Source organism: Carcharodon carcharias, chromosome 4, assembly GCF_017639515.1.
Source record: "Carcharodon carcharias isolate sCarCar2 chromosome 4, sCarCar2.pri, whole genome shotgun sequence".
NCBI lineage: Eukaryota > Metazoa > Chordata > Chondrichthyes > Lamniformes > Lamnidae > Carcharodon > Carcharodon carcharias.
The window spans coordinates 27,219,138-27,242,171 of NC_054470.1; positions in this window are offsets into that span (position 1 = coordinate 27,219,138).

The following is a 23,034-nucleotide window of genomic DNA, read 5'->3' on the forward strand; positions in this document are numbered from 1 at the left end:
TCTATCCCTTTAAGGTCACGAGGCTTTATTGTTGTAAGAAACACATGCTGAGACCAACTGGAGGCAAATTTCTTTTTGGCAAATCTTATATTCTGGGAAATTTCTTTTGAAATCAATAGGAAATTATTATTTTTCTTCCACTGCTTTCAAGTGGGACATATATTGAAATTTGCATGTGTGGCAAAATATGACACCTGAACTATAGGAGATTGGTTTCAAATCTGTTATCTAAAAGTCAGACAGATATAGATAGATAGTTACTTTTAACAAATGAGCACACCTGTTACAGATGTTTGAGTAAATGGGGCACACAGGAATTAGGGCACAGAGATCAAAGATTTTTCAATTGATTTTTCCAGCAATTTTGTGTCAAACCCAGTGTCCATGTTTTAATAAGCACTCAAATTGCAATTGGTAAAATTTACACTCGTGTGATTTTTTTCCACGCAAATAGTTTTTGTTTGTTTTCACCAAGCAGTGACCGTATTCTTAGATGTTGCAGATCTTTTACTTTGAAGAGAAAACTAGTGCAGTGTCAAATAGGATCTGACAGATTATAAACTTGATGAATGAGGATCTCATAAATTATTAGTGTTTGTGCAGTTTTATCAGATTATGTAAGATAGTGAATTCTGAAAACATTTGCAGTCCAGTGTAAATTTTAGCAACATGTATATAGACCGTGCCTTTAATGTAATAAACCATTCCAAGGTGTTTCACGAGACATTGTAAAACAAAATATGACCTAGGGACAGAAGAAGATGTTAGAGAAGACGACCATAAGCTTGTCAAAGGGGTAGATTTTAAGGAGCATCTTAAAAGTAGAAAGCAAGCAATAGAGGTGGAGTGGTGTTAAAAGGGTATTCCAGAGCTTATAGCCAAGGCAGCTTAAGGGACAACCAGCAATGGTGCAGTGATCAAGATTGGGGATGCTCAAGAGGCTGGAATTACAAAGGCACAGATACCTCAGAGGGTTGTAGGGCTGGAAAAGACTATAAAGATAGGGAGGAGCCAGGCCATGGAGGGATTTAAAACAAGGATGAGGATTTAAAAATTGAGACGCCGTTCAATTAACAGCCAGTGTAGGTCAGTGAGCACAGGGGTATTGGATGAATGGCATTTGGTATAAGTTAGGACACAGGAATGTAGAATTTTGGATGACATCAAGTTTACAGAGGTGGAAGACCACCCAGGATTGCATTAGAATAGTCAAACTTAGAGGTAACAAAAGGCATGGATGAGGGTTTCACCAGCAGAAGAGCTGAGGCAGGGGTAGAGATGTGAATGTTGCAGAGATGAAACTAGGTGGACTTAGTGATGGTGCAAATATGTGGTTGGAAGCTTATGAGGGTCAAATGCGACACCAACATTGCAAACAGTCTGACCAGGCCTCAAAGAGTTGATATGGAGGGGAATCATTGGCGAGGGAGTGGAGTTTGTGGCAGGGAAAGAGAAAGGAAATGGAAGATGTAATAACTCCTCAAAATCTGGCCTTATATGCTACTTAAAATGGAAGAATTGCTCCCCAATGGTTCAGAGGTAAAACAACTGTCCAATGTGGGATTGAGTCCTATGGGAAATGGAAGGTCTTGGGTTGATCCCCAGTTTGTGGGGTTGTGTGGGGGTTATCCTTTTATGGGATGTGAGCATCGTTGGTGAATTCAGCATTTGTTGCCCATCCCTAACTGCCCTTGAGAAGGTGGTGGTGTGGCAGGTAGTCCCAGTTAGGATAGCAGTGAGGGTGCTACTGTCAGCTCAGTGCCCTAGATTAAACAGAGGGAGAAAACAATATTCCTGCTCTGTGCTCTCCTGCTCCAGACTGTATGTGTGTGTCTGTGGATAGGGCTGAGTTCAACTCAAGGTCAAATAGCCATGTTAACACTGACACATGAAGTATAGCTACTTGGACTAGATACAAAAGGGTGCTCAGTGTCTGTAAAACTGTTCCCCAGCGAGGAGCCAATGTCCTGAAGAGCAAATTGGGAAATTACAAAGAAAGTTTTAAAGAATTGCTAACAGTTGATAAAAAAAAGTTAAGGTATGATGCTATCAGTTTTATCTTCACTGGAGTTTGGATACAAAAAGGAAAATGTAGGAATGTATATAGACATATTTCTATATGGGAGAAGGAACGTTATTCATGAACTACCATTAGAAGAGCCAACATTTAATAAGGTTACTTCCTTTTCCTGAGCAATAAGGTATAAATCTTAAATTGGGTAATAATGTAGTGCAACTGTATCTGTTCAGTAGATTGTTGCATTGACTGCAACAATTTTATCATTATTTATTCATAATAATATATTATTCATTTTTCAACTATATGTAATTTCAGTCCTTTTCTGCACAGTAATGTTATACTGCACTGTATCAGTCATATGTTTAGATCAGTGATATCTTCTGTTAACTTCTGGGAAATTTTCAACACAGTAATGATGTAATCCCTTATGACGGTTAAATGATGTAGTTGTGTAGAAATTTTGTTGCTTTGCTTTTTTATAATTTCTGCTATTCAATTATTTAATGCAATTTTACATTTCATTACTAGAATTTAAATTGAAAGTGCCAACCAACGGTCCCCCCCTCCCCCGCCATTAAGTAATTTAGGACTGGTGAAGTCTTAATCAAGGTTGGCATGTGATGTATATTCATGTTTATACCTGATTAATAAATGTGTGCTTCAAGTCAACATTTTTGTCATTTTTGTCCTAATCTGTTCTAATCCCTGTTCCCACTTCTCTATTTGATATAACTTGTTGAGATATTTGGATAATCAGTAAAAGAATCTGAGAAACAATTGGCTCTGTCATATTAGTTCTGTACTTTACACCACAGAATCTTAGGCAGCATAAGGATTGTAAACTCATTATTAATTCTACACCTGTTAAAAGAAGGTTTCAACACCAAAATATTGATTTAAGCTTGTAATTTGTTACACATTCTGAGAATGCCTAAGAATTAAGTTCTATTTAGTTTCCCATGTTTCTTTTGATAGCCAGAGGTAGACATGCACAGAGAAAGATTTCTGCAAAATAATATGGCACCTCTATTGAAAATTGCAATAGTGCTCAGCGCAATTTCAAATCAACTCTTTGCATCCCTGCTTGTGATGCTCACATTGACGCATTTGATGAACAATGTTTGACACTTCTTGTCATTGGCCACTAAGGTTTGGAAGTCAGTTTAACAATGCACCAGAATCAGTGTTAGTTCTTTTCAAAGCTCCTTCCTCCTTTACATTTGAGATTATTTAATTCATCATCAGAGATAGTCTGTCAGAATTAACAGCTCTAACATTTAATTGCTGATGGCTCTTTCATGTTTGTCAATCTGCAAACTTTTAAGAGATAAATTACGGGAATGAATATGTAGAATGAAAAAGCAACATTTATTCATAATAATGTATTTACTTATTCTTTCCTTCTTTCTGAAACACAATTTTCTTTATGAGATTCGATTTTAGCTGCACCGCACAGTAAGTGGTGCTCAAAATGACTGATACCAAATGAAGTTCATAAACGAGGTTGGTACAATACATTTATAAGTCAATATAAGTTCAACCAATTAACTCAACTAAATGGCACTACTTCAGTCTGCGTAATTAAACAAGGATTAATTCAGAAGGTGGGGATTGTTTATGTGTTGCTGATGTTCATTCTGAATTATGTGATCAAATAGGGATATAAAGGTACAACAACAACTTCCATTGACATCATACCTTTAATGTAATAAAAGGTCCCAAGGTGCTTCATAATCAATCAAAATGTGTTCTCAATCAAAATTGACACTGAACAAATGGAGGAAGAAAATCCAATGTAATCAATATTTGTTATGATTATTACAGTATAAAAATGTAAATCCGCTATTGTTGTATATTACAATATTTTATTGTGTTGGTGCAATAGTATTCCATATCACTGCCCACGGGATCAATATTTAACATTCTGAAAGATCAAAGGTATTAATTCACGGATATGTGATCATAAGCGCTGGTCAATGGGCTTGCATTTAAGAACTCAAGAACTTGTTTGGGAAGAGAAAACACATGCCCATGGGATAAACAGAATATCTTACTGACAGAAATATACTCTAGGCATTCTTTCAATCAGTGATAAACCATCATAACTCACCGATGCCTGCAGTTCTTGTTAGTTATGGGTCTTCCACATACATGTAAGAACAACTATAACTTACCTTTGCCAGTGAGATAGCATTGATTAATATTGAAAGGCATTAGGTAAGTGTAGATTTTCAAAGTCTATTTTGAACAATTTTAATCTGCAATTTGACTCCATTACACCAAAGAGAAAAAAAAATCTGCAGAATACACTAATACATAATAAGTTAACAAATAATAAATTAAAATAAAATCAAAATAATTTCAAGCTAATTTTAATATAATACATTAATATATTATATATATTATATATATTACGCACACATATTAACAACAATTAAATTACCAGCTGATGATAAGAATACTCCAACATACCACAAATCAGAAATTAGTTTTGTATCTTAGAATAAGGCCTCTTGAAATCATCTTCAGTATAAACAGTACTCCTCTCTACATGTTTGCACTCGTCAGCCCTTTTTATTTGAGATTTCATTTAAACTACCTTTTAATTGTATGTACTGGTATGACAGAACATGAATGATGTACTAGCGTTAATTAGGGCTCAAGTCACCAGACTGTGCCAGCTGGAAGCTGAGAAACAAGTGTAAATTATTCTGTCATCAATCAGCTTGAAAATGTTTGAATCACTAATTAGTTTGCAATTTAGACGACAGTTTATCTGATGCACATTGTGTCAAAAACTTTAGATCTTAGGTGAATAAATTGCCAGCAAAAAGCACTTATTCCCTGCTTAAAAACATGAAGGCTCATTTCCATGTTGAAGGGTGGCCCGGCAGTGTTCATTAAACTCCAACTGGGACTATGTAAATCACGAATCCCTTTAAGCACTTCAGCCTGTGGATGGTATTTAGTAAAAGAAAGCTTGCCTCTCTTTTTATTATTAATAATTCATATCCAATAGATGAGGATGTTTGTGCTTAAACAGCTTTGAAAAACATCACAACGGCAAAAAGGCAATCACCCTTTTACATGAAAATTAGTTGTGCGGTGTCTTGCTGTGCAACTGATTTATTCTCCTCAGGTGTCATGTGACTGGAATGTTAAACAGTCCGTTATTGGCCCTTGTCCTTTAAAGACATGCAAAGCAGACATTAAATAGCCACTGATCAGACATAATTCTGTACTTAGACCTGCACCTCTCAGGCTGCTAATAGTATATGCATGAGGCTGTTTAGTATTACCAATGTTCATTATCAGAAGGTAAATTAAGGTCATAATTTAAAAAAAAATCAAAGTCTTGTCTAAGAAAGCATTATAATGAATGTTTCCTTTTTAAAAATTAATGACCCGTTTTTTTTCTGATGGTAGGCAGTCTGCCAGTCTGCAGGGTGTCATCATTTTTTTATTCTTTCATACGAGGGGATTAATATTCATAGAGATTAGAAATTGAGCTTGCAGGGATGCTTATTATCCATTCCCATAACATTCATTTGAAGCGAAGATACTTACAACAAAAGAAAAGAAACCAGCACGATAAGAGATTTGTGTTTTAGAAAGAATAGAATTGGGATTTAAAATATAAAAATATATCCATTACAAATTGTTCTTGTTAAGTGGGTTTAAAATACATGTGATTTTTGGCTTCCAGGTGAATGGCTTTTGAAAGTATTGTCCTTATAATTTACAGATCTTGACCACTGACCTTAGCCTATTGTCTTGATAGCATATTTTTGATTGATTTGTTGCCTTTCTTTTCACTTATACAAACCTTCCAGGATTTCCTTTTATTTTAATACAGTCATTATATAGATTACCTTAGTTTGTTTATCCCTTGGACTATTCCCACCTTTTTTCTCCATCTTTTGATTTTTAACCCAGTCAAAGAGAAGATGAGCACTCTTGAGGAGTGGGCATTTAAAAGGGAAAGCTACACCATAGACTTTTCACCCTAAGGGTTGTGTGGATGCCTGAAACAAAAATGGAAAATGCTGGAAACGCACAGCAAGTCAGTCAGCATCTGTAGAGAGAAAAGACAGATGCTTCGGGTAGAAATTAGTCTGGACCTATTTTTATTGTGTGAAAAGTACACAACTGAACAGGGAGGCCAAAAAGCTTCTACAAATTGGGCCACAGTTTCATCTACTTCTTCTGGATGAGCACCTTTTGGACCTCCATAGGCCAATTGCACTGTGAGGAAAATGAAATTCAGGGTGTCGGCAGTGGCCATCAGGTAAGTTCCAGGAGAAAGATTGTAAAGGGAAACATGATCGGCAGGGACACAATGAATAAGTGCCAATTAAGGCCTTTTCCAGGATTTCTATGGCCCTTCCACCAAAGTTATATCAGGCAAGCAGGGAAAACTCCATGGAATTTCACCTCCAAAGAGTTGATACACTGGCCCTGCAAGGAGAAAAAAATATATGGATAAACATCAAGAAGGGTCCATATCTAGAAAGTTAACACCATTCCTCTTCCTAAACAGTAGCAGATTAATTCACTCCACACTGGTTTTGCTCACTGGAAAGAAAAGAGGGGATTTTGCTGAAGCCTGAAGTTATTGAAATGAATGTTCATGCCAGAGGGCTGAGGAACACCCAAGAGATCCATCACATACTGTTCCTGAGATGTGCGTTGAACTCTATTGGAATAGCTTAGGATGCCAAAGGTGGAGAGGTCAGTGTGGAAATGGGAGGGCAGAGTTAACATGGTAAGGGCCACACTTCCTGACAGAGTGATGATGCTCTGCAAACCTAGCTGCATTTTGTCTCACAAGAAAATAGACAGCGGCGCTAGCAGTGAACACAGCATCTCATATTTGAGGAAGTAAACGTAAATTGCTGTTCTATTTGGAAGCAATGTTTCGGACCCAGGACAATGGTGTGGGGTAGGAGCTAAATGGACAATTATGATGCTTATTATGGTTGCAAGGGAAAGTGCCAGGGGAAGGCCAATGGAGGTAGCGGCAGTGAAAGTTTGAGCAAAGGTGTTGTGAGAAAAAGCAGAGAGAAGAAGGGAAGATATGGCCAGTGCTGGAACCATGTTATTGGTGGCAAAATGATGGCAGATGATTTGTGAAATATGGAAGCTGATGGCATGGATATTGTTTACAAGGCTGATATCATTGTTTTGAAAGGAAGGTAAGAGAATGAGAGCAGAGCCACGGGAACTGCCTTGGACACAGTCAGGGTTAGATGGTAGGTACTACTGGTGCTTGTCACAGAGTTAGAGTTTTTTTTAATACAACTAGGATGTTCTCATCTATTTTTCTTCGGGGATTTAATATGCTGCTTAATGCTGCTATTAGATAGAATGATAGGTCCTTCGTGATGAGAAACCATTACTATGTCATGCCACTTTAGCCATGTTTATTAAAAAAAACCTGAAGAATGGGGCTGACCATGCATATGGCTTTGCTGGAGGTCACTACACAGAACGTCTCAATGACTTAAGCCAGGCTTGTCCAACCGGCAGCCCTCGGGCCGCACTATGGCCCGAGAAGCCCCTCTATGTGGCCCCCAGAACCACTAATCAAAATGCTATTTAAGACCAGTCAGTGAAATTGAAGATTTTTGCAAGGGGCTGCTCCTCCAACCACAGCCTGTTTCTGTCCCATGTTTGCAGTGAGCCTTTCAGCAGCAAATATCGGACAGAAACAAGCTGTGATTGGAGGAGCAGCGAACACCAGCAGGTGCAAATATGTGGAGATAGAGAGAGACACTGGGATACACGGGGCCACGCTTTGCTGGGCTCTCCCCACTGTCCCCCCAGCTCTCGCCACTCCCCACCCCACCGGCTCTCCCCACTATCGCCCGGCTCTCCCCACTATCCCCAGGCTCTCCCCACTATCCCCTGGCTCTCCCCACTAACCCCCAGCTCTCCCCAATATCCCCAGGCTCTCCCCTCTACCCCCTGGCTCTCTCCACTACCCCCCCGGCTCTCCCCACTACCCCCAGCTCTCCCCACTATCCCCAGGCTCTCCCCTCTACCCCCCGGCTCTCTCCACTACCCCCCCGGCTCTCCCCACTACCCCCCGGCTCTCCCCACTATCCCTCGGCTCTCCCCTCTACCCCCCGGCTCTCCCCACTAACCCCCAGCTCTCCCCAATATCCCCAGGCTCTCCCCTCTACCCCCTGGCTCTCTCCACTACCCCCCCAGCTCTCCCCACTATCCCCCGGCTCTCCCCACTATCCCCCGGCTCTCCCCACTACCCCCAGCTCTCCCCACTATCCCCAGGCTCTCCCCTCTACCCCCCGGCTCTCTCCACTACCCCCCCCGGCTCTCCCCACTACCCCCCGGCTCTCCCCACTATCCCTCGGCTCTCCCCTCTACCCCCCGGCTCTCCCCACTAACCCCCCCGGCTCTCCCCACTACCCCCCGGCTCTCCCCACTTCCCCCCAGCTCCCCCCACTCCCCTCAACCGGCTCTCACCACTTCCCCCAGGCTTTCGCAGGCTCTTGCTGCTTTCCTCCACCTCTGTCTCCACCTCCCCCCGGCTGGTGCCACATTCCCCCGCACCCACTGCTTTCCCACAGTCCTCGGAGTGCACGCTTGTTCAGGCGCCACTAGGCCTCAGGCCTCTCTCCAGGTCTCTCCTTTACTCTCATTGCACCCCCTTCCCCGCAAATTGGGTGTTGAGGGTGTGGGTGAAGTGTGTGTGTGGATGTGGGTATGGGCGGAATGGAGGGTGACTGGTTTACATATAAACAATGCCCCTGAACCATACAATAGGTGGGTTTTCAAGCAAGATTCTGTTACAGCACGATTCAATTTGTCCTATCAAAAATGGAGTATTGAACACCCAACCATATGGATTACTGACATTGCTTTTACTCTAAACATCCAATCCAGGTACCCGACTGACCCAATGTTTACTGTTATTACCCATCCAAATACAGGGCTAAACGTTCTTATAACAGTGATTATCAATGCATGTGAGAGGGGTGAGCGTGCATGGGTGAGAGAGGACAGATTGTGTGTGTTATGAGAGGAGTGAGTGTGTGAAAGGGAGAGATGAATATGTGAGTGTGAGTGGTGAGTGTGAGGCGTGTGTGTGTGTGTGTGTGTGTGTATGTGAGGGGTGACGGGGGTGGAAGATTGTGTCTGGCTCACTCCCAGTCTCAAGGGCCTAAATTTTTCCCGCATCAGGCGGGCAAGGCGTGAGTGGGCGGGGGTGGTTGCGGAGCCGATCGCCGTCCGCAATCAGCTCCGCACCGTTATTTTATGTGGGCGGGTCAATAAAGGCCCACCCAGTGTAAGACACGAGCCATTACCTGTGCAGGTGGGGGGGAGGAGAGAGGGTCGGGGCACATGCATGTGAAAGAACGCTTCAATCTCCCTGAGGCATGGAGCTGCTTCAGGGAGATTGAAGAGTTTTCAAATAAATAAATAAATGGCTCAAAAATTTATTTAAACATGTCCCCACATGTTACTGTGTCACATGAGATGGGCCATATTTTTATGTTTCATTAAAAAATTATTTTATTAATAAACGCTTTAGGAAACCTCATCCCACTCGTGGATGAGATTTTCTAAAAATCGTGACGGCTGCTTGGCCTTTTCGCCTGCCCGCCAACCGTAAGGTTGGATGGCAATGTCAATAATGACCTTAATTACTTCCTTAATGGATTTAATAGGCAGTTTAAATATCGGCTGGCGCGCAGCCGACTCCTGCACGCGCCCGCCGAACGAAACATCACGGCACAGCGTGATGACATCGGGACGCATGCCCAGCTTCGTTGCCCATCATTTTACACGTCGGCATGTCAGGCCCGCTCGCCAACTGAAAAATCCTGCCCAAGGTTTCCGCTCACCCTCACCCCCACACACCATCAGCCACTCTTACAGTGGGCGAGGGTGAGTGAGTGAGCACCCCAAAACTGAGTGAGCTGGATACACACACACACACACACACTTTCACACTCTAATGGTCACCTTTATTTATTACTCTTTTAAAAAAATTATCAGTTTGTTATTTTGATTTTTTTTTACTCGGCAAGTTGATTCTTTTCATATGTCAGGGTTTTTTTCTGAAATTCATGTTTAACGTCGTGCCAAACCTTATCTTTCCGAAGTTTGCTCATTGGTCCCTTGAGTGAAGGAGAAATGGAAATGTGCCCCCCGCCTTGCGAAAAGGTTAGACAAGCCTGACTTAATCTGTCAGGACAGGCAGATTAGACCAAATTAAATTAAGCTGGTAAAGGTTTGGAAAATAAGGAAAGATTAAACTTAGACACACAGATGTGCTGGCAATGTTTCATTTGGTCTATGTATTGCCCAAAGAGTGTATGATTGTGGCTGAAGAAGCATCAGACATAAACAGTGCATAATTCTTCACTAATAGAGGGATTTATTGGCGACAAAATTGGTTTCTATGCCCAATTTGGTACCAAGATGGTATCCATGCCATGTGTGCACACTTTGAGGTTGAATTTTCATTCAGGAACTGAGAACCTGACATAGGAACTAGTTTCGGGTCCCAACTCCAAATGGCACCCGCACCTAACCTTCTCCCATTGTTTTGAAATTGGGAGGCAATTAAGTGGCTCACCATCCAATCAGGGATGGCGGTGGGGTCCCGCTGCTGGAGGACCAATGGAGTGAGGGAGAAAGCCAGGTATTTTTATATTCTTAAAGTGGCCACAGCTGCCTGGGTAGACTCGTGGAAGGAAAACCCTCCAGATTATGGACATTGATTGCAGCTGTTACCCAGTAACCATTATGGGTGTAGTGTTGGGGGGGGCCGGGGGGGTGGGGGGGTGGTATTGTGGGGTTCTCTCATGGGAACAATTGTAGCCCCATCCCCTTCCCACCTGAGCCTACCTGGATGTATTCCAATTCAACATGGGTTGCAGTCATTGCTGACTGGAAATCTTGCCCATTGGTGTGGGAACAGGGCCTTCAGAGACCCTTTAATCAAATCAGTTTTCCAATAATAAACAGGCTACCCCCTACTTGCCAGCCTCTTTGAAAATGGCCTGGGTTCGGCATCATGATGGGGAACAGGCATAATGGCTAGCTGCGCCAAATTGCAGGCCTGACTGCCTTTGATCTGGACCTCAACATTGACTAACATTCAGCCCCCGGTGCAGCTCATGCCAAATGCCATCTTACTGAGGACACATTTGCGACATTAGGAATGTGTTCTGTTTTTAATTTCAGATTTCCAGCATCCACAGTATTTTGCTTTTATTACATTACCTTGTAATGCTGATTTGATGCCAGCTCTGCCATTTTCTACCTTGACACTCCAGCTAACACCCTCTCTTAAAACATACAGTTGAACAAGCATTCAGCAACAGGAAGAACCTCCCTGCAGCGCCAAATAAAGTGATCATCAACAACTTGCAGGTTAGTTGCCAATTAATCTTTAATGGTTCTGTCCAGTTTGTGGAAGTGTTTGGTGCTTTGGGGAGTTGGTTACAATTGATGAGGTGTACAGGAAGTGGTGCTGCACATAAAAAGGGCCTTGGTTGGGACTGCAAGGTCACACCACTTGATCCCATTCATGAGTACCAAAGATGCAATTCTCCTTGGGCTGGAAGATGAGGGGGCGATGGAGCAGAACCAGCAAAGATTTGAGAACAAGCTACACATTGGGCAGAATTTTCTGCTTGTCAGGTGGGTGGGCCCAACCCAATCTCCGGCGGGCGCCCAACCCAATCTCCAGTGGGCAGGGAGCCAATCCCCGCCACTGAAGCGGGCCCCGCCGCCACTTTACGTGGGCAGGCCAGTTAAGGCCCACCCAGCGTGACAATGTCACATGAGATGGGGCATGTTCATAACTTACAGTAAAACTTTATTAAACTTTTTAAAACTCTACATGAAGCCTCAACCTGCCACTGGATGAGGTTTCACGTTTTCTCTAGTGGCTGCCGGGTCTCCTGGCCTGCCCACCAACTTTAAGGTTGGACGGGCAGGTCCTTTAATTGATTAAATGATCCTGTCAATGGCCTCAATTGGCCATTGACAGGTCGGTGGGCCGGCAGCTGATTTTGCTGTGGCCCCGCCTTCCTGAAAATTTAAATGGGGCGGGATGACATCGGGGGTTCCGCCTGACATCATCCCGCGTCATTTTACGTGTCGCTGAGTGGGCCCTGCCCCTCGCTCGCCAATGGCAAAATTCTGCCCATTGAGGGAGGAGGTGGTAGTAAAGCTCTCAGCAGGAGAACATTGCATCTTCTGGAAGCATTTCTATAACTTCCATCTAATTCAGGACCATTGTCTGTGTTTCACGAAGAAGATTCTCACAAAACTCTGTCACCTCAGAGCAGGGTAAGGACAATGCTGCCATTGGTTGTGAAGGTGACTGCGGCTCTGAATTTCTTCACATTGGGATCCTTCCAAGCCAGAGCAGGCAACATATCAGAGATCAAATAGTTTGCTGTCTGTTGATTCACTAGATGGAATCCTGGGATAAGAGGGTTGTCTGATGAGGGTAGATTGAGTAAAATTGGCCAGTGCTGTGGAGTTAGAAGAATGAAAGATGATCTCATTGAAACATGTAAAATTTTTAGAGGGCTTTCTCGGGCAGATGCTGAGATGTTGTTTCCCTCAGCTGGAGAGTCTAGAGCTGGAGAGCGTTGCCTTAGGGACAGGACTGAGATGAGGGGAAAAAAATGCCAGGATAGCAGCCTTCCCATGGTGCAGGGTGTCACTTATTTCCCAGATGTGACTTTGTGGACACTATATCTCAATGCTGAAATGTGCTAGAACCACAAAGGTTACCACTTGCTGAATGCTGAATGTGTAGTTTGTATGTGACCACATTAACACATCACGCTGGTGAATGCCTACCATCCTGGCAGCAGTCATGATGCTTTCCTTTTGCACCAGTCTGCTATCCTCAGTCTTTTAACTACGATGCCAAACTATTGGGTGGCTGCTGGGCAGCAAGGACTATCCACTTCACACCTGGATGATGCTTTGACTTAGCAACCAACCACATGCGGCTAGCATGCACACAATGAAAGCCATGCCACATGAAACATCATGGAACAGAGCACTGGGGTGCTGAAGCAAAGATTCCATTCTGGAGAAGCCCTCCAGTACTCACCAGAGCACGCGTCCCAGTTCATCTGCCATATTCTTCAAAACCTGCCTATCATGAGGGCACAACTCTTGCCACCAGTTTAAGGTGAGCAGCTCAACTGGAGGAGGAGGAAGAGGACGAGAAAGAGGATGAGGAGCAGGAGGAGGAGGAGCAAGAGCAGGAGACAGGTGGGAAATCCATGTTCTGACTGAACTGTCTGTAATAGTCACATTCAACTATGGGTCATGTGAACACAACTGCAAATCTCCATTGTACAACAGTCCCACCCTTTACCATTTCTTTATTATAGACCATAACAGCATTATCGTCACCACAAAACTGGAATAAAAGCCACAATAAAACAACCATTCCATATCAATTTTATCCAGCAAATCATCCATTATTCCATACAAAATTCAACTAATAACCCTTGGTTATTCTCTTGGTGCCTTGCTTGCATATGCCTCTTCCTGGCCTCGTGCTCCTATGTGGTGCTACCCCAATGGCTCTAGAATGCTGGTGAAAGGCTGCTGGCTTTCAGTGGGGAAGGCTACAGATTGCCTTTCAAGATGCCCTTGAGCAGCTCTGGACCTAGAAAGCCCTGATCAAACTTCATCACCTTAGCATGAGCAGCAGCAGTCTGGGTTGACTAACTCAAAAACAGAATTACCTGGAAAAACTCAGCAGGTCTGGCAGCATCGGCGGAGAAGAACAAAGTTGACGATTCGAGTCCTCATGACCCTTCAACAGACCACCTCCCCTTTTCTCTCCCCCCCACCTCCCCCCTTTAAACCAGCTTATATTTCACCCCTTTCCTATTTTTACTTAGTTCTGTTGAAGGGTCATGAGGACTCAAAACGTCAACTTTGTTCTTCTCCACCGATGCTGCCAGACCTGCTGAGTTTTTCCAGGTAATTCTGTTTTTGTTTTGAATTTCCAGCATCCACAGTTTTTTGTTTTTATTTCTGGGTTGACTAACTGATGGACAATAGCAAAGACACTGGAGGAGTGGCAATGGTGGAATGTCAAATACTGTATTCCTGAGAGAGGAGGGCAGGTTGAAGCCACTGCTACCCTCCAGTGACAACACCTCAGCAATCCTAGTAATTTGCTGGAGCCCATGCTGCTGGACTGATGTGAAACCATGAAAGCCCCTTTGAGCACTGGCAACCACACCATGATGGTAGCAATCTGAGCTGCATGGTAATAAGATGAGATTCCATGAGCTCAGTCTGAGTTTCCATTGTAGTTCTCAGAGATTTGATGGCTTCTATTTGTCCTGCAATGGAAACTGAGACATCAACCACCTGATGCTGGATCATAGCTGGGTCTGCAAGTGTTCTCATGGAGTTGGCCATCACTTCCATGATGAAAAGCTAGACTCCAAACTGTGCCAAGTTGGAGCCAGACTCTTCCATGCTCCTTGACAGTGACATCAGGCTTTCTGGTAGGCCTGCCAATGCACCAAGCGTTTCTGTGAGCGTACTCATCATCTTTTTCTGTACTCCTCCCATCATAGTCCTCATCTGTGTCTCTGCAGCAGAACGTGAGACCTTGCCCTCGGGAGCTGGCCCCTATGCCCCTTTCTCCTTACCCTGGTTGCAGGCCACTTGCACCCAATGATTCACCACATGTTTATCCAGTCACAATGCTACCTCCTAAAGTTCACACTGTCCCAGTATCTGAGCTGATGGCTGTAACAGTCTTATTGAACAGCAGCATTTCTTCTTCATCAGTCTCTTGTTCCTCTACACTTTAGGTGGAGAATTTTCTCCCCATCGGGCAGGCTGGGCGGGAAAGGGGGTGGGCGGGCACACAGCTGGTTGCCGCTTGCGATCGGCTGCGCGCCGCCATTTTACATGGGCGGGCGTGTGCTGAGCGCTCCCTGTGCGGGCGGGGGGAGGAGGGAGGGTTGGGGCCCGCGCTGTTTCACGCATGCACGCGAAAGAGCGCAGAAATCTCCCTGAGGCACGGAGCTGCCTCAGGGGGATTACTTTGCATATGAAAAATTGAAATAAAGGAAAAAAAATATTCAGACATGTCCCCTCATGTGACATGTCAATGAATTTTAGTAAACCTTAAGGTTGGATGCCCAGCCCTGTTAATTATTTTAATTACTATTTAAATGGCTTTAATAGGCCTTTGACAGCTCGGCGGGCACGCAAGCAAACCGATTCCAGTGCGTGCCCTCCAAACTGAAGATGGAAATGACGCGCGGTGACATCAGGACACAGGCCCGACATCACAGAGCGTCATTTTACATGTCGGCCAACCAGAAGTTTAAGGCCTATGTTCCTGCGACAATTGTTGACCACATGACGCACTTTGCATATCAGAAAGGACGAAAAGTAGCATTGAGGTGAGGGAATTGGGAATAAGTAAGAGTACGATATGCAGCTTGAAAATTGTAGGAGTTTGTGAGATGAGGGATGTGAGAAGGTGGATTAGGTAGGAACATAGCATCATCTTCTATGTAATAGCTGGCAGTGTGTGCAAGTTGTGAGATGAGAGTGTGCGGCTTTGCAGGAGTGCTAAGTGTATGAGGATGAGGTGAGGCAATGAATGTGAAGTTCTTGCTAGAGACTGTTGGTAGGTGAATGAGTTGGGCATGGTGAATGGAGCAGTGAGTAAGGCTGCTGGGTCATTTGTAAGGATTTATTTTAAAATTGCTTTGGGTGTTTGGTTTTAGAATGAAATAGTAATGGCCTGAAATTCTGATGGGCCTGCTCCACCTAGGCAACTGGAGTACAGTAGAACTTCCAGCATTCAATATGAATGGCACAGACTCCATTCCAAATCCCGGGCATGAGCTTCTTGACATGGTGAGGGTGGTTTGTTTGTGATGTAGAGCATTTCAAAGGTCCACTAATAGATGGGTAATAATAGCAGCTCACAAATGTTCCAATAAGGGCCCCAAAGGCCCAAAGTGGGCTGAAGACAAAGTGTTGTCAATGTATCTTCAACTCCAAAAGGAGCCACGAGGTAACTGAATAAAGATAATTGATCCCCTCTGGGTCCTTACCAAGGACCTCAATAACTCTGAGCTGCTGAGCATGCTGTTGACCATAGAAGGGCATAATCCCAAGAATTCCCTCAGACATACGCCTTTAATGTAACAGAGAGCAGACAAAAATTTTCCTCATTCTTCATTCCCAACACTGGAACTTATCGTGTATTTTGCATATGGTGGAATCGCAGCAATTTTGTTATTTGCTCCAAAACCCTGGCCATTGCCAAACTGCCCACTTTTTACCCTGATCCATAATTACAATTTCAGTGTCTAAATCAGCCAAAACCTGTATCTACTGCAACAATTGTTCTCCATTTTATTTACCTTTCTGCACTGCTTACATACACATACATCAAACAGGGCTCACTGGGTACTATCATCTTTTGTAACTGGGAGACCAAGACCATTTGTAGCACTCCTGTTGGTGCCTGGGCAGGAATCACACATCTCAGCACAGAGTTTTCATGATACCATTATGTAAAACCAGCTGGGAGTTTATGCTTACTGAAGAATAAAAAGTTGAGAAGGCTGAAATCTGTCAAGAAAACTAAATTAACCTTTTCAGCACTAAAAACAATTTAGTGATAGTTTTTATTTTTACATTTTTACTCAGTGTACTGTGTGTGTTTATCAAAAGGCAATAGCATAAACTCAATAAGTGATTAATGCTGACCAAAAAATAACTAATTATTGCTGATCAGTTATCTTTAGTGCCTTAACAGTTCTTATAGCCTTACTTTTTAAAAGTTTCCCTTAAGCTGAATGACTTTTACATTTACAATATAGCCAGTTCCCCTTATCAAGGTTGTGTCCTTGGTATGGTAAATTTAAATGCTATCTCTATACATATAAAATGTAAAATTTTGCCAAACTATGAATTATTTCCAGTCAGCTACATAGGTTAATAAAAATCCAGTGCAAATTTAATCTTCCTTGTGAAGCAACTATTTTTTAATATTACAAAGTGCTCATGGTTTTATTGCTCACTTACCACGTTAAGACCCTGTGACAGATTTACAGTCCTGTGCCCAATTTAATCTTGTAGAGCCCAAGTGTTAGTTTCTAGGATCGCAGTATTTTTCTAACGTATAACAACACAAAAAGCTTTGATTTTCAGGATGCTGTATCATAATTGGATCTGTCAAATTGACACTATCCTATAATAAAAAGAGAAAATGTCAGAAATACATAACAAGTGGAGCTCTTTCTTCTGAATCAAGTCAGGGTTCTTTACCTGAAAGGAGAGTGCCTCTTCTATATCTATCATTTTTCTTTTCAAATTCTAACAGTTTTACTTTATATTTACTTTATTTATGGTTTTATTCTAGCCTTTGTGTTTCTTTTCTTTTTGCCTTGTTTTGTGAAATGTAAATGGCTGATGCTTAAAGTTTATTATTGATGGGCATCAGATCCACATAGACTGTGAGAAGGTGCAGTGCTTTGAAGCAATAACAGAAATGCTATATAGGAGCGGGAGAAGGCCATTCAACCCCTCAAGCTGTTCTGCCATTTAGATTATTGCTGACGATTACTTCAATTCCATTTACCTGCCTTTGATCCATATCCCTTGATAACATTTCTTAACAAAATCTATTGATCTCAGTGTTAAAAATTTCAATTAAATTACACCTGAAACAAAAACCTATCTGTTCTCTGCGCAGACGCAGGCCTTCAGTGTGCTTCCAGCGTTTTGTGTTTTTCTTTCAGATTTATGGCACCCACGGTGCTTTCACTTTTTGTTTTGCAGTGATATATATAAGTCCTCTATTGTAATGACTTTGCTTATTAACACAAAATTTGCATGCACAGTTTATTTATCCTATTGTACCACCATCTGCTGACAAGATGTAGGAACAAACAGATCTCAATTTGTGTATTTATCCTTCGTTGTTAAGCCAATATTACCAGTTGACACCAAAAATTCTGCATGCCACAGGTGGAATTCGATTTTACCCTTGTAAGTGGGCTGGGAGGCGGAGGGAGGCCATAGAATCAGGAGAGAAAGCAGGAAGTAGGGTGCCTGTCACATTCCTGACTCCCTTCGATTCAGTCAAGGGCGAGGAAGGTCGCGGACAGCTTTCATAGCTGGAGGCCAACTGAGGACCATAAGTGGTTAATTAATGGCCATTTTAGACCTCATACCACTCTGTTGCTATTCTACCAGTGGCAGGACGGGAGGCCTCTTTGTGGGTTGTGAGATGGGGGGCCTTCATGTTCAGGCACCGTGGCTCACTGACAAATACTCACTCGGAAATACCCCCTCACCTTCAACAACAAAACGGCACCCTGCCAGGGCTTGTCTGATTGGCCCTGGTGAGACACACAAACTTATCTACATTCCAGGGCCTCCCCCACCTATTCTGTTCCAGGCCAGGTACAGCATCAGCAGTGGCCACTGCTCCCAGTAGCACTACTGGAATTGAAGAACCGCCAGCCCTCTGATTGGCTGGAAGCTCCTGGAGGGGTCATCTCCATCCTTGAAAGGACGGAAGCCCCGATGCCAAGTAGGTAACCAATTGGGTTGGGACCTCTGAAAATGGCTGTGGAAGGGTAGCCCCTGGCTTTCCAGCTGGTGGATGGACTCACTGCTGCGGGCATTAATTCAACCCCACATTATAGCACAACAGGGTGCAACAAGGTAGTTTTTGGAAATAGTACACTAATGGCAGGAGGAACTAGTTAACTATAGGTCTGCTGCAGCCAAAGTACGCAGAAATTCACTGAAGTCATAACTCATTATATTAAACAAATACAGTGAAAGTGCAACTGGCAGCAAAATGAGGGAAATACTGTTCTGTAAGAACTCAAAATTACCATGTCCTAGTGACATAACAAAATATTTCATGCAGTATTCGACGTGTTTGCATTGAGAGTTTGTGTTAATGGAAATTAGAATAGATGTGTTAGAACAGCTATTGGTCCACAGTGGTTAGAAGTGGTGAAATACAATGTAAAGCAGAAGATATGAGAAAAAGTTAAAATGTAGATGTAAATGAACCCTTTAAGGACTGCAATAGATTTTCTACATCAATGTGAAGAATTAGCACACAATAACACCATTCCCTTAGGCTCTGTACTTCTCTTGGCGCTGATCGCATTTCTTCGATGGATGAAATCAGCAAAAGATCAGCAAAACTCTTTTGCCATGCACTGAGGATGCTTTAAGACAAAAAGAGAGCAGCTACACACCAAAATGGTTTTGCTTCTGAAAGGGAAACTCATTTGAGAAGAAATGTTACACTTTTTCATCCCATTTTATTTTTACTGAGAAATTAAAGGGAAGGAGCAACATCAAGTAGGATGGTTGTTTGAAATGTAGGAGGTGTCACCTTCCTTAGGAGTTGGATGAACATCAGCAAATATACAAGAGGGAAAACAAACATGAAGTGAGAGAGTATGAAAGGATGCCAAAAGGCAGGTTAGTTTGAAGGCACGTAGCTTGGGAATAGTGGGAGAGATACAGTTAGGGTCAGGGAACATAGTGGAGTTCAGTGTAGAACAGTCAATGGACATAATGGGGCTAAAGCTTAATGTTGGTCATGATAGGAACATTTTGTTTCTTCTGAGGTCAACAAATGAATTGGAGAAAAAAACTGAGTCAAAAAGGTCAACTTTCTTTTTAGGGACTCCAACAACTTCATAAACATTATGGCCTGAATTTTCATGTCAGCAATTTGGGGGCGGGGCCCGCTTGCTGACGGGAAAATGATGTGGGATGATGTTGGGAGGAACCCCCGATGTCATCCCAGTCCATTTAAATATTGAGGAAGGTGGGCGGACAGTGAAATCAGCTGTCCACCCGCTGACCTGTCAATGGCCGATTAAGGCCACTGACAGGATCATTAAGGTAGTTAAATTAAACCTTAAGACTGGCGGGCAGGCCAGGAGCCCCAGCGGGCTTTTGATAAACATGAAACTTCATCTACTGGCGGGATGAGGTTTCATGTCTGTTTTTAAAAACTTTAATAAAGTTTATGTGCTTGTTATTAACATGTCCCATCTCGTGTGACATTGTCACATGAGGGGGGCATGTTAATAATTTTCTATTTTTAAAGTTTTTTAGAATGTCAGTAATCTTCCTGAGACAGCACTTAGTCTCAGGGAGCAGTGCGCTCTTCCACACGCATGTGTGAAAGAGCGTGCTTTGACAGATGGGGAATCCCTCCCCCACTGCACAAGAAACACATAGCGTTTTCTGTCGGGCAGGCCACTGGGTGGGCCTTAATTGGCCCGCCCACTCAAAATGGCTGCGGGCCCTGTTTCGGCGGCAGAGTTCGGCTTAATTGGCCCGCCCACGGCTGAGCCGGTGGGGCCCGCCCGCCAACCAAGGGCGGAATTCTGCCCTATATTGGCAAGGGACTAGAAAGGGTGGCTGCTGAAAGGATAGATGGGGCAGGATTTTGAGGTCATCGGGCGTGCTTGCCCGTGGTACGTAAAATTCTGCCCATGGCTTCTTTGACAATGTGGACCTAAAATTTGCTCAGGTGCTGAAGTCCAATTAATGTTCAAAGTATGAAAAACAGGCATGATTGAAGCAAAATGTGCTACCAAATTTAACAAGTGGAAGTATGAAACCTTCCATGCTGGTTCAATTTATTTCACTAGAATCAACAGAATTATCAAAGGATGAAAAAACTGCCAATTGGATGAAAGTAACAAAACATTGTCAAGGACAATCCCTGTTGACTGAATTATAGACTCAGGGCGGAATTTTCCGAGCCTGCTGGCATCGGGCATGCTTGGTGGTGTGAGTGAACAATATGGCAAGAAGGCCAAAAATCAGTTTCATGACGTCGTGAAACCAATTTGCAATCGTCTGCTCTGCCTGTCAATGGTGGGTTGCATTTCCCACCATCCGACATCAGGAACCTCATTGCAATACACCTGCATATTGATATTAGGCCAGCCCACCACACTTATCCCTCTGAGTTGGATCGTCCATCCACGTTGGCTTGATTGCATGCAATGCGTTTCACAACTGCACATAAGTGACGTGCATATCGCAATCTGGACTTCTCTTGGGACTTCCGAGGTTTGTTTGCCTACCTTGCTTTGGGCAGCACTTGCAGTCATCAGCATCAGGCTTCACAGACAGCACTCCATCACTTTTAGTTGGGGGCTCACAGGCAGGTCTCCACCTACCAGACCAGCCATAGGCAGGGGTGGCTTTGTACGGTAGAGGTCCAGGGCTCGCTTGAAGAAGGGGGAGAAATGGCCTCAAGCAAGGGAAGAGGCTGCAGAGTGCGGGCTGTACTGGGGAAAGGGTAGAGGCTATCCCAGGGTGTGTATGGGGGTACAAGTTCTGTGCAAGTGGCCTGAAGATGGTGAGGGCTGAGGAGGCAGTCTCCAGAGCAGGTGAGGGAGGCCAGATGGAGTTGTGAGGGTGTATGTGAAAGAGTGAGTGGTGATGTCCCTTGAGCTGGCAGTGAGTGAGATGCCTGTGAATGTATGATGGGGCTTGAGTGTGTGAGTTTAGAGTGATGAGATGGTTGCCATACCCTGGCTGCGCGGATGAGATCATTCATCCTCTATCTGCATTGGATGGTCAACTCTTCTGTGCAGCCTTGGTACTGATCCCCAATGCCATGGCCAACCAAGCCAATCTGGTAATGTTGCTACCCATCCTGCAGCCAGAGCAGGGGTAGAGGACATCACAGCGGGCCTCCACAGCATCCAAAAGCTGCTCGAGGAATGCGTCACTAAACCTGGGGGCTGCAGTCTTCTTGCCTTGTTAGGCCATGTCCTATTTGGACCAGTCCTGGGCTGCAAGTTCTGAGAGCTGTGCACGCGGCTGCATTTTAAATATGGTGCCCAGCTTGATGAAGCGGCAAGGTGACAGCGTGGAGGCGAATCAGAGACCGCCCTCCATGAAATGGGGTGCTTTTTGGGAATTGATAATTAATGCAGCTGGATTGGTACAATATGGCGCGGGAAGCCGCCACTATAGCAGGCGGGTAAAACATTATTTTACTTGCCCGCTACCGCACTTAGTGCGAATCTGGGACGATTCTGCCCCCAATTTTGTGTTTCCGGCAGCAACTAAGTCAAGAATGGCTAGCTGTTGGGACAATGTGAACGCACATTGAGCTGCCTGAACCCAAATTTGTAGGGTTACATAATTTGATTAATTAGCGAATGCTCACAGCACAAGTTTGGCCAGCAGCTGGTCTAATGAAGTAGGTGGATAATCTGACCTGCAAATTAAATTAAAGGGATATTTCCTTTTAAAGGTTAGTGGTGCAAACAAGATCAATATTTTTTCAGCCATTATCATGTTTGTTGGGTTTTTCCAAGGCTGTGGAAAGGTATAGAGAAAGGAAATAAATGCCACATAAAAATAAAGTGAGAAAACCCAGTGGAGCCTATGCAGTGATGGTGTTGTGCTGCACCCCACACTCAGGTACTCTTGTCACATTAGGACATTGCTGGGGCGAGGACAGTTCCTGGAGCAGCAAAGAATGGTCTCCTTTAAAAATACCATTTTGCTGGTTCCCAGGAAAAAAGTTTTGTTATAGCTGGTGTTATTTTAGTTGCAATGTGTACTTTTAAAATATGGTTTTCATATTTCCATTTGAAATTTCTTGCAAATTATAACAAAACAAAGAAGCCTGTAGAAGTAGAATTGTCATCATTTAATACACATGTCTGTATGCAAAATACATTAGAGCGGTTTGCAAGCATGTTATAATAATGCCTCTTTAATGCATGAACTCGATGATGACTTGGCGCACTGGCGGGCGAGTGCCCGACCCAATTGGGCATAAAATAGCGTGCAATGGCGTCAGGCGAGCATCCCGACATCATCGCGCGATATTTCAGTCGGCAGGTGCGTGCAAGTGTCGGCAGTGCGCCTGCCGACAATTCAGAGGCCTATTAAGGCCCTTAATCAATTAGTTTAAACCTATTTTTCGCTGCCCA